This window comes from Bradysia coprophila, unplaced genomic scaffold, assembly GCF_014529535.1.
Source record: "Bradysia coprophila strain Holo2 unplaced genomic scaffold, BU_Bcop_v1 contig_151, whole genome shotgun sequence".
NCBI lineage: Eukaryota > Metazoa > Arthropoda > Insecta > Diptera > Sciaridae > Bradysia > Bradysia coprophila.
The window spans coordinates 9,147,888-9,160,471 of record NW_023503423.1 but is presented as its reverse complement, the minus strand read 5'-3'; the positions used below and the strand labels follow the sequence as shown (position 1 = coordinate 9,160,471).

General features: G+C 35.9%; 1 protein-coding gene across 11 annotated transcripts in view; it reads right to left on the bottom strand.

The window, feature by feature from the left end:
- Positions 1-12,584, bottom strand: part of LOC119074910 (sodium channel protein 60E) — a 90,818-nt gene that overhangs the window by 39,038 nt on the left and 39,196 nt on the right. The window lies entirely within an intron of this gene.

Sequence of the window (12,584 nt, the reverse complement as noted above, 5' to 3'; positions counted from 1 at the left end):
AGTCATGCGGTGCTCTGGCACCCTTGCCTTCGCCATCTCTATAGTTGGTGGTGGGTTTCTAATATGTTAATCCATGAGTTTTGGGCAACCATTGTGTTCCACTTTGCAAAAACGTTCTGGTTAAGAACGCAACGACTTGAATCTTCACGGGATTCTTCAATCAATAATTCAAAACTTAGAACAAAATCCTGTATATGGACAGAATAAATTCTGTCAAGTTTTGGTGGCATTTTATCTTATAGAGATTCAACGGCACGTGAATCTGGAACGACGCTGCACTACGCGTGGAGAAACCAAGTTTCTAACTTTCGAATAAGTGTTCTAGTTCCCTATGTGTTTATGGCCAAAAGAAAATATATTCTTAGACCATAACACGGGTAGCAAGTAAAAGACAAAGTATTCAAATGATACAATGAGCAGGACCTATTTTTGAAAAAAATTCTCCAAATTTTAATTAAATAGCGAAGATGACGTCGAACAACGTACCGATGATAGGCTACAATCACCTTATTCTACTACTTCTAGACCAATGCATTTTAGGTAGGTAATTTGTGAGTTAAGAGTACATTGCATCCGTTCTTCTTATTTTGACGAGTGGGGAGATAAATACCACTCGTCAAAACACAAAAATGTGGCAGCGCACGTACGGTGCTTTACATGATTAAGCAATGTAAACGCATGTTTCATGTTAGTAAAGCGACATTTAAATTGCTATGACACTTAAAGATTAAAGATCTGAAATCACAGAATATCCTCTTTGAGTAATTCTCTTATTTGCAGCAGAGTGAATGTGCGATTTTGATATTCGACCTAAAACTTGGTAATCATTGTCCGTAATTTGCACAAATTGGTCGTAACATATGAATAATACGTTTTGCATATTTCGTATATATCAGTACTACAAGTGAAACGCTGAATATTATCATTTTCCGCTTGTATTTACATGATGTTAGCATCGCCTAATGTTTTGTACAATGTTCATTTCCGTAAGCTAAATGACACATATCCTCAAAAAAGGACATTAAATGTGTTTATGTCATATCATAGGGGCCGTCCACAAAGTACGCAAGCAAACATTTTAAAGAATTAAAGACCAAGTCTGTATACTTGGAGGGCTGGGGGAAATTCACAAGAGCCGCCTATTTATTAAATGCACCTGCACCATCCATCTATTCCGTCTATTCCATTTGTCAAAGTGACGTTTTGAACGTCAAACCAAAATTTTTCTGCCAAATAGTTAAGAAGTCGCCTATTTTTCCTCAGTTCTATCATTAGAAAAGACTTATAGAAAAATAAACGATTTTGAATCGAAGAAGTCAAGGCTTGCCGAGACTGATACTGGCAAGTGTGTACTCTATTTTCTTACACAAGTGAAAACGAGACAACTACATAGACCTGAAGTGTACACTTTCAATTATTCTTCTAGTTAAGTAATTTTGACATCCGAACCCCCTTCCTTGTGACCTAATAAGCGTACGTAATTTGTGAACGACCTCATATCTATTTCCTAGCTTCAAACGAAATGAATCAGCAACATTAGGCAGGTATCAATGTTTCCGATGAGAAACTGATACGTCTTATTCGCCCCAACAAACTCACACAAAGTTCACTTTCAGGCATAAAATAAAATTACAAACAAAAAAATGAATAAGCGAAGGACGTAAATATTTTATAAAATGTACCCAGCCGAAACATCTTCTACACAGTCCCTCTGAAGCGAATAATTTAGCTTTTATACGCGGCTGTTATTTCCATTCGAAAAAATCAGGCAAAATTTGCTGTCAAGTTACACAATCTCGTTATTAATCTCCGCAAACAATTTGATATTCATTCGATATAATGTGTATACCGCGTAGTCGGCGTCGCCCTCCATCTAAATGACTTCTATCAGAGATACCTCGATTTTCCAAACAGAAATGGTTATAAGCAATGCGAACGTAATACACATTCCGTATACCATAAAGACCATAAAGAAGTTTAATGCCTAATGACTAACGTACCTGTAACATTAAGTCAAAAAAGGGAATACTATAGGTACGTTTAATATACCTCACAGGTATATATACGACTCTCACTCCGTACACAAATAACGGTTTCATACGCGACATAATACAAAACAAGACGAGGACTTTTACGATTTTGATACCCATGGTAGCTATTGTTCTTTTACATATTTAATACACATAGCCATTGGGATGGTACTACTTGAACGGCTTGACGATGGATGACGGAAATAATATCAACCCTTGAATACGCGACATGATGATAAATCATGCCATTCACCGTTCGAAAGTACGTACATTATGATGCATTTTACTGACATTATAAAATAATATATGGAACTCTCAATACACCAGCTGGGTCGTTCAGAAAGTGTATAGAATGAGCAACAGTATAATGACTATCATCTTATGCTTTAGTTCAAGATGCTCTCCCTTTTTTATAGTATGTGGGTTAAGGGATGGTTAAGCTGCTTTTCTTCAACATATTTTGTTTCTCAAGCAAATAATATCTCTTTCAATTTGAATGTGTGTACCTGTTCCAGTCAGGTAACATCTCGATAACATTATAAGCATTTCGAATGCTCATTTTATTGATTGAAATTTAATTTACGAGTTCAACTATTGAGCGGATATTACTTTTCCCATTTTAAAGGTTTTCATTTCTTCGTCGATTTTCCGATTTTAGTGGAAGAAGAATACGATTCAGAATGTAGCTGTTGAACGTTGGGGTACAGATGATACGGCCTTGCCTTACAATTCATAGATTTTTTTAAGGTTGCAAACATTTTTATTGCTTGCCCCATGCGAAAATTGATTCTTACATATCAATTTGGCCCCTGCGAAAATTGTCGATTACATGAGGGATATTTGCGTGACACTTTCGTCAGGAAATCTCTATTTTCGCGGGGTGGTCGAGTCATTCATGTAAAATCAGTTTTCGTGGGGTGCAGCCATATGAAGGTGAATGCGTCATCTGAAATATTTTATGCTCTCTAACATGAAAACGGGAATAATTATTGATGTTTTGTGTTTTTGGACAATTATTTTGCAGTGGCGAGAGTTCAGTGTGGCAAAAGAATTTCAATTCTTAAAAAGAAAAATCACAAAACTGAAAGCGTCAGCCATATTTGTTCTAGCAATAATTTCAATGTTTGTTATGAACACACATGGCGAGCACTTTTAGTTGCGTATTTTTCACTTCAATTCGAAAACACTTCACACATTGATTAATTTTAGATACAATTCATTTCACTTCACTGCAAAATTTTTCGTCTAAATAACAAAAACAACAAAATCATTGCTTAGAATGTATTATCATGGAACGGAATAACAATTCTATGACAATATGGCACCTGCTATGGTGTGATCACTTCGATCACTTTCGGTACGGAAAATATTGGTATTGGTACAGCAGTACCAATACTGCTGTACCAATACCAATATTTTCGGGATATTTTTATGAAGAAGTATGAGCCGATTTCGGCTGTGTACTGGTTTTATAGTGCCGAAAAAACTTCTATTTGTTTTGTTGATTTTGTCTACGGAGATAGTTGTATTTAAATCAGCTTTTGTTGCTATTTATAGAAATTGATATGTAAGAATCAATTTTCGCATGGGCAAGCAATAAAATAGAATACAGTGCACCCTGCTGCAATGATTCATTACATGGTGGAACAATTTTGAAACTCGCAACTCACGCGTGTATGTTTAAGCGCCTCGATTTGAAAACTGTTATTTTGACGCGGGTAGTTACATACCTCGCCTTCGGCTCGGATATGCAAACTCTACCCTTGTCAAAATAACAGTTTTCAAACCTTGGCGCTTAAACACACACTTGTGAGTTGCTCGTATCTCAAAATTGTTCCCCCATGTAATTAATCATTTTCGCAGGGTGCACTGTAACCTACTATTGTTTGACAGGGGGACGACAGCGAGGTTAGTGTGTCCGAAAAACGTTGATTCAAGACTCCATTCAACTATAGTTTCATCGACTTATTCTTGAGAAACTGTTTTCTTTCTGATAAAAAGATAATCAAAATGTAAGGACTTTTAAAGAAAACCTAAAAGTGGAATCCCACCACTTAGTCAAAGTACAGACTCTTAAAACTTTTGCGTATGCAAAAGTGTTCACTGTATGTACCCCCATTTTGTTTCACACGTCTGCTACCACGGCATAGTAAAATAAACCAGGCAGGAGCGGTTCATTTTCGAAACGTCAAATAAGGGACCTAATACAATGGATGAAAATGAACTCAAATGAACACTGACACTGCCTGGTTAACTTTACTCTGTCGTGCTGCTATTGTATTTTTAAACTCTTATGGCCCTGCCACACAATATGAGTGACATACAAACAACATGATCAAAATCAACGCACTCCAAGAACAGGCACGAGAACAGAATTAAGTAAGAGGCCTCCACGACGCAGTAGTCTAAAATTCTTATATAAATTCATTTGTTTAGGCCACTGACCAATTTTGTGAAAATTTGCAAAAATATGGGAAAATAGCTCCTTGTGAAATACCTCACGCTTATAGTATTCACAATTCTGAATAGTTTTGCAGGTGGATCAAACGGTTTGCGGAAGAAACACACTGAACTTTCCAACCATACGCCGTTACACAATAGAAATATTTTTTGGATTTAAGCATAGAAAGTTTTCTGTGGCAAAAAGCTATGATGATAAAAGGCTTCGCTGTATAAAATTCAGCATATTTTTCGTAACAATACCACTGTACGACACGGACACTTTGAAATATACGAAAAATCCATTGTATTCAATCTTTCTTACGGGCGATACATATCTCTCTTATTTCACTTATTATCACAGTTGTAAAAAGTGGTAATCGTCGTATTATAAACAGAATGTGTTTTTGTGGAGTTTCCAGCTTAGAAAGCTTTTACAAAGTGGTTTTTGTAACATTGTTATTTACTTTGACGCTTTATTTATACGCCGTTTGATACAGCTGTACGACGCATAATAGTATATTGTTTCACGGTAGAGGTGTGCACCGCCGATTTTACGCCGGCGCGCCGCCGATTTTTTGCTAAATTTTCGGCGCACCGCCGCCGAAAAATAATAGCTCACGCCGCCGCCGCCGCCGATTGTATTTTCGTCGCGCCGAAATTATATACGTTTTCAGCCATTTTAATGGGCAACAATATAAACTTAAATTGAAAAATCTATACAAAAGTGTGTGCCTGAGTACAAGGTTTTAGCAAATGTTTATCTCTCTTAATTTATAAGTCAGGTTTCTATATGCTGCTATGTTTCTATATGCGTAGAAAGAAGTTTTTTGTAAAAAAAAATTGTTGGAACTTCGGTGATTTTCTTTCTGATGCTACGATAGGGTTATCTTCGAAGTAGCTTTCTATAACGTTTCCTATTTCCATCAGTAGATGGCAAGTGTTTTATGCAAATTTTAAATACTAGTCCAAAGAAAAAGTTTGCTGCTGTCTTGGAAAGGGTATCGATGGATACAACTGAGGATGGTCAGATCACGCTGCCCTGGGACCGTAATCGATACCCGAGATCGAAGCAGCATTTGTCTTTTCTGTATCCTCACTTAACGTGAACCGTTGGGTACGTTACTCTATTTTCTGTGCAATGGAATGGAGCGCGGCAGACGGCAGACGACGTTTCTCTTATTGTCTGTTGATGCAGATAAGAGGAATAAGAAAGAGAACAAAATTCAGTGAATCAGTCAAAACTGGGTGAATACTACAGCAATTGTAAAGTGGCAAACTTAAGACCTTATGTGGATATTGGGTGGAAAATGGCGCAAATCACATGTTTCAGGAATTTATAAAGTGGAAAATCTTTCCGGTTTCAAGTTTTTTCGTCAAAAGACGAGACACGGATATCTTTATTTTCAATTTTTAGCTGCGTTATGTAAAAAATTTGGGAAAAAATCATTTTGGCGTAGTCTATACACTTATTACGCTTATAACTTATAAATTTAAGTTGATCTAAATCTCTTATTTGCGAAAACCTTCTACTACGATCTCACTCCTACATCGAAGATGGACTAAAGGCAACGGGAACGATTATTGCATAAATCGAAAGATAAAAGTAGCGAGTTTGCGTAAATGACATAAATTATAAGTTGGAAATAAGAAACCTGCAGAACATCTAGTATGAAGATGTGACTTAAAATTTCCAACTTATAGGTTTGTTCCAAGGTCATTTCGAAATGTCAAATTACATCCACAGAAGGCAACTTAACCTCAACTTTCAGGTTGACGAAAATTTTAACGAAAAATTTACAAAGAAATTTGTTGACGTTTAGGTTATGTTCATCTCTGTGGATGAAACCGTCGGCGTTCGTGTTGTCAAAGTTTGGGTTTACAGTTATTTGGAACAAACCTATAAGTTGACTTATAGCTTATACGTCATTTACGCAAACTCACTAATCATTCTTGGATTCATTAAATTAGATGTTTTTAAAATAATAGGTCAGTGATTGTCCATTCAAAATATAAAAGGTGAGATATGTCTCCCCTTGTATAAGTGGTTGATACTTCAGATCGCAAGATAGTAGGAATTCAGTGTTCGGAAAAAGGATTGCGCACGCTTTTTCAAATGTTTTTGCATTATTTTCGAAAGTTTAGATTTTTTGTAAATTTATCGGCGCGCCGATCGGCGCACCGCCGCCGACTACAAATTTCTTACGGCGCGCCGCCGCCGATCCCTTACCAGTCGGCGCACCGCCGCCAGCTATTTTAAGATCGGCGCACACCTCTAGTCACGTGTGATGAAAAATGAAATTAGGAGCTTACGACTAGTACCGAAAAATTCCACTTTCGTCCCGAGTCACAAACGACGTTTTGTGCTTTTGAAAACTGAAGTGAGACGAAATCACAACAATATGAACCACTCTACCGCAGGCAGGCCGTGTGTCACAATTCACGCCGTAAATGTGCCTAAAATTTGAATTTTAAGTGAACGACTTGATGAAAAAGTGAACCGAAAAATACATTTCAACGCTTCATTGTATGAAAATGACGCTACGTTAGAAAGACCTCGGCACTTTCCATTTTGAATTTCGACCGCACTTACGGCGTGAATACACATCGTGAGCCTAATATGGTTATTTGTGTACCTGTTTTGGACGATTGATTTTAGGCAATTTCGCGGATTGTAGGCCGAACGAAGTGAGGCTTACAAGCGAAAGTGCCTTAAATCAACCGTCCCAAACAGGTGCACATGTAAGTTTTCATGCAGAGGGCCGGAAACCCGAGAAAATTCGAAAAATTGCCCTCATTTTCGGCCCCGAAGCATGAAAAAGTACTTTTTTTGATACCAACATCGAAAGTTGATACTTTCGCCCTCGAAATCCGGGGCGAAAGTAAAATAATGCAAGTTATGTGTTTGAGCGGGGAGAAAGAAAGAATACATAAAGCGAAAGTCAATATACATAATGCGAAAGTCGACTACATAATGTAATAGTCGACTCTTGTCAACAAGTGTACTGCGATCAAAATTGAAATAAAGCGTGCGCCAGTGCTCTTATTGAAATTAACATACGAAGTTGATACTTTTTGTTGCTGAATGATTTGTTAGTAATTTGTTAATTTTTGTGTGTGTTGTTGTTGTGATGGCTAAATAATTAAATTTTTTATATACCAGGGGGCTGCCGCCCCCTGGACCCCCGCATTTTCTGGCTAAATGCCTTCATATTTCAACATTTTGTTCTGCTGTTTGCGATACGTATCAACTTTCGATGTTGGTATCAAAAAAAATAGTATGAACGACTCGGGGCAAAAATAAAAAAATTCAACCTGTGCGATTGAGGCCCTTGCCTTCGGCGCGGGCATCAACTCTCGCACACGGTTGAATTTTTTTACTTTCGCCCCTTGTCATTCAATGTACTATTGCATCGAGTTGCACACAATGTTTTATGCTACAGAGTCATCTATAGTTTGCAAATTTTGCATATTATGATGCTGAGTAGCATAAAGTTACTTATCCGCCACAAATGTCTCTCTCTGAGATGTTCCGAAAATTCATAATTTTAGCATTAAAGCGACTAGTCATCTGTTATCGACGACGATGAACAACATAAGCGATGAGCTTAAGCTATTACACCCTTATATGTTTGTTTGAAGATAAGAAGTAATAGTAGATTTCGTTGGATGCTGCGAAAGTAATTCATTACACGAGGACACAATTTTGTTGAACTCGCAAACTCACGAGTAAGTTTTTGAGTAACTGTTTTCGAGACAAATGTAGAGACTACAATTGTCGAGAAAACAGTTACCGAAGCCTGTTGCTCAAAAGCTTACTCGTGAGTTTGCGAGTTCAACAAAATTGTGTCCGAGAACAATGAATTACGTCGCAGCATCCAACGTATTCTGGTTGTGTAATAGTCAATTTTCGCATGGGGCAGGCAATAAAAGTTTTTTTTTTATCAAATACCAGGCAATACTTTAAACAAAAGAACAGATAGATTCGATCATTACTCAGCAAGACTCTAATAACAGTTTCTACAATATTAAAAAACGGAAATAAGGTTGGTTATATTGTATTTACACGCTGGTTTTACTTTTCATATAATCACACAAGTCTTAATCCCACTGTTTCAACTGGAGAGAAAAACTGGCAAGATAAACGGTACAATGTTCTGGTGTATATGATTAAAGTTTCGCTTATAAATGAATGCATACCCTCATCTATTTAATTTCATCACAACTGGTGTATGGAGCTGAAACAAGGTGTATAGTGAGTAACAAAAAAAGAGATGAGAAGGAAAACAATATTTCTCATCCGGGTAAATAAAAAAGCTACATAGTTTCCCACATGGCCAAACTTGTCCGAAAACACAAAATGTACGAAATATTGCCATAGTTTTCGTTTATTTATGGGAGATAATGTAATATAATTTAGCAGTAAATTTTTCTCACAGTTTCGTAGGAAAAATAGAATTTACGATTTCATATTTTCATGAGGATTTTGCAGAATGTTTTTTACACAAATGGAGGAGAATTTTCCGTTGTTGAACGATAAATTCTTTTTTTTCGAACTTTTTCGGAAAAGTTGTTGCAAAAAAAATTTTTACAGCTGCAAAATTTCACTTTTTAGGTCAATTTCGACAATCACAGCAGAAAAATTATGGTTTTATTAGTACTCTTTTAACTGCAATAAATTATAAAGAAGAAAATTTTGTACATTTTTTGCGATGGTATTATCTCATGATACACCTGGTATTATTTTTAAGCCTAAAGCCTACATGAACGTACTCGTACACAAAAGACCAGAGTTTAAAACATATCTTATGGCAGTAGCATATCTCAGCAGTTTTTAAGTATAGTAAGTAATTATTGCTTAATGTACAGTCGTAGCATTCTCATCAATTCCATACGCGTGACGACAGGTATGAAAAACGGCACAAGGATTATATTGCGGTTAAAGGGCAAGGAATGATTGAAGGAGAAAGAGTCAATATGTCATTCACGGAAACGTATTCGGTAAATGTTAATGAACGTGTCGAGAGAACAGAATTGAAAAGAATAGAACAAAAAAGTAAAGAGAAAAAAAGAAGAAGAAAATAAAAGAATGAAAGTGAATAAAAAGAAGATGACGATAAGCATAAAAGGGAGATGATAGATAAGAGGAAACAAAATCTAGAAGGCAACAAAGTTTGGGTAAACAATTCCTCCTTTTGTTTTTAGAATAAAAAGAAGAAAAGAAGACCTTGACACTAGGCCCCACCTTTTGGGCGGGTCAGGTCCCTTGACTGACAATTTTTTCAATATATTTTTAATCAATTTAATTTTATTTTCCGTTGTTAAATTTCCGTAACATCACAAATAACTGATATAAAAACCTTTGCTTAAGTACAAATTCTTTGGAAAAGTACTTTTTCTGTTCTCTATTTTCTTGTAAATTTGCGGCCAGATTTTTAATCAACAATAAATCATAAATAGACAAGGACTCGTTCCGCTCTACCCGCAAACTTGCCACTCGTGTAAGTTGTGTATTATTCAGTTTCATAGTCTTATTGCTAACGCTAATCAAAAGTAAAAGATGCGAATGTGGAACGATTAGAGGACTCTTTCACTTTGGTACAATATAAAATAGTACGGTAGACGTTCTTCCCTTACACTTATGTACAAAAAGGAAGTCTTTCGGTACTTACTACATTCACAAAACCTTTAATCATGAATAAAATAGCACCACTCGTGCGAATTACGGCTCTCGCTTCGCTCTGGCCGCAAATTTCACACTCGTAGGAGTTTTAAAGTTTTCTGTTTGATTGTCTTTTAGTGTCATTTGAATAACGATTCAGAAAATGGTTTTTCATAAAATTTTATATGATGGCGTCAAAATTTGTGAGAAACACCGATGCGTTTGTGGCGAAATGGTAGATACAAATGGTCACCATGGATTGTCATGTATGAAGACTGGAGGACATTACGTTCGTCATGCTGACTTCAACAAAATCATGTCAGGCGCAATTTCATCTGCTAGAGTTCCGAACATTCTGGAACCACCTAGTCTATCACGAGACGATGGTAAAACGCCAGATGGACTGTCGCTGATTCCATGGAGTAGAGGAAAAGCAATAATTTGGGATTCAACTATTAGAAATACTCTTGCTTCGTCATATTTACATAATTCGTCAAAAAATGCGGGAGCGGTCGCAGAAGAAGCAGAGAGACGCAAACACAACCATTATATTGAATTGAAAAATCATTACCATTTTACGCCAGTGCCTTTTGAAACGCTTGGTCCAATGGGTCCAGACACGAAACTTTTTCTAACAAAGTTGGGCAAAATGATAACGAAAGAAACTGGCGAGAAAAGGTCTTTGGATTTCTTGCTGCAAAGACTGTCAGTCTCGATCCAAAGAGGGAATGCAGCATGTATTCTGGGGCGCGTTTGGGAAAAAGTTGACAGATGATTTTATTTTATAGTGTTACCTACAATTTGTAAATGAATAATTTAAATAAAATTTTACAGTGAACGACATCTCAAATGAACAATTTTTCTGAGAATTTTATTGTGTCATTGCAAATTCACAATGACATTCTCTGAAAAAATGACAGTGAGACATTTGAGATGTCGTTCACTGTATCTCTTATTCAAAAAAAAAATTAGTAATTGGTTGATAATTACTCAAGTTATCGTGTTTACAAGCAAAATATTGGGACAAACAATTCCGTTTTTCTTAACATTTCATACAACCTTTGGGACAAACAGTTTGGGTATTTTCTGGCATACGACCCTAACTTACAATCAAGAGAATAAAAGAACACTTGGAACATAGCTGGATCGATTATTTGTCATTATTCAGAGGAGCGACGGTTGTAGCATAGACACAAATTATACCTTTAGGGAAATATAGTTCGAAAATAGAATTTAATACCAGCGACGACAAACCACCGAGCAAACCACTTCTGTAATGCAAATCAAATACTTGTTAAGTATTAGTAGATCGCAAAAAAGGCAGATATTTGGTACTCTTCGAGATTGTCTGCATTCCGCATGTAATTCGGCAGAGCTCAAAGATTGAACTCTGCTTCAAAGCAGGGCCTATTCCAGGGGATTTTCCGTTAAGTTTTATCTGTTGCTCTACAATGTCAATAGAATTTTTGGGAATTTGTTTTCCTGAATAATTCAGTAAATTATTAAATGGATAAAACAATATTTGAACGCTCTACTACTTCAAGAATGTAACATAGGACTCGACTGTATGAACAAATGGAAAAGAATTTGTCGTTCAAAAATCTTATTTACTCAATCCCATTTCCAATTTTATTATTTTTTCAAAGCAAACAAAAAATTATATTTGAAAAAGGAGAAGCTGTCGTTAAAGCTTTTGGTCAAACAAATGACTTTCCATAAACAAAGATAAAACCCGAAAAAAGTCTTGCCTATACTTTTATGGATGGACGAACTCTTTGCTTATAAATAAAAGAATTGAGTTAATTCCAACTTAAACCATTTTGGTGAAGGACTGGTATAAGATAAAATTGATATTTCATCTACCATTCTGCTGGACTATTGTTGCTTTTCATTTTCATTATTTGTATAGAGTTAAAAGAATGATTTCCCATCATTGATGGTGATGGGTGTACCGCTGTAATGCCGATAATAATAACAATTCGAATTATTTACGATGTTCCGTGAAATATTCAAAAAGTTTTTTGCAAATTCTCCATACACAAATGTATAATTTAGCTTCGATAAAATGAATATGAATGAGCACCCAAATACAGAAAAAAAAGCGGAGAGAGCAGCTTAACAAAATTATACAACCGAAAATGAAATTCCAATGTTAATATTGTAAATAATTTATTTTGTGTTTTGCGGGGGAATATAATGCCTCTAAAGGTAATTTCAATTTCATTAAATTTTTTATTGTGTCTGGTATTGATATTATTGCCTGTTTGCGTATGGTAGATCCTTGTAATTATCACATAATAATTATTTATTGAAAATAGCAAAATACCTTATTCATGTGGGCATTGTCGTGGAATTGTAAATTTGATGTGATGCAGACTATTGTTTGTTGGTTTTATATCTGAACAATCAGATAATAAAATCTCTTTTACGGACAGGTATGTCAAAATTTTGTA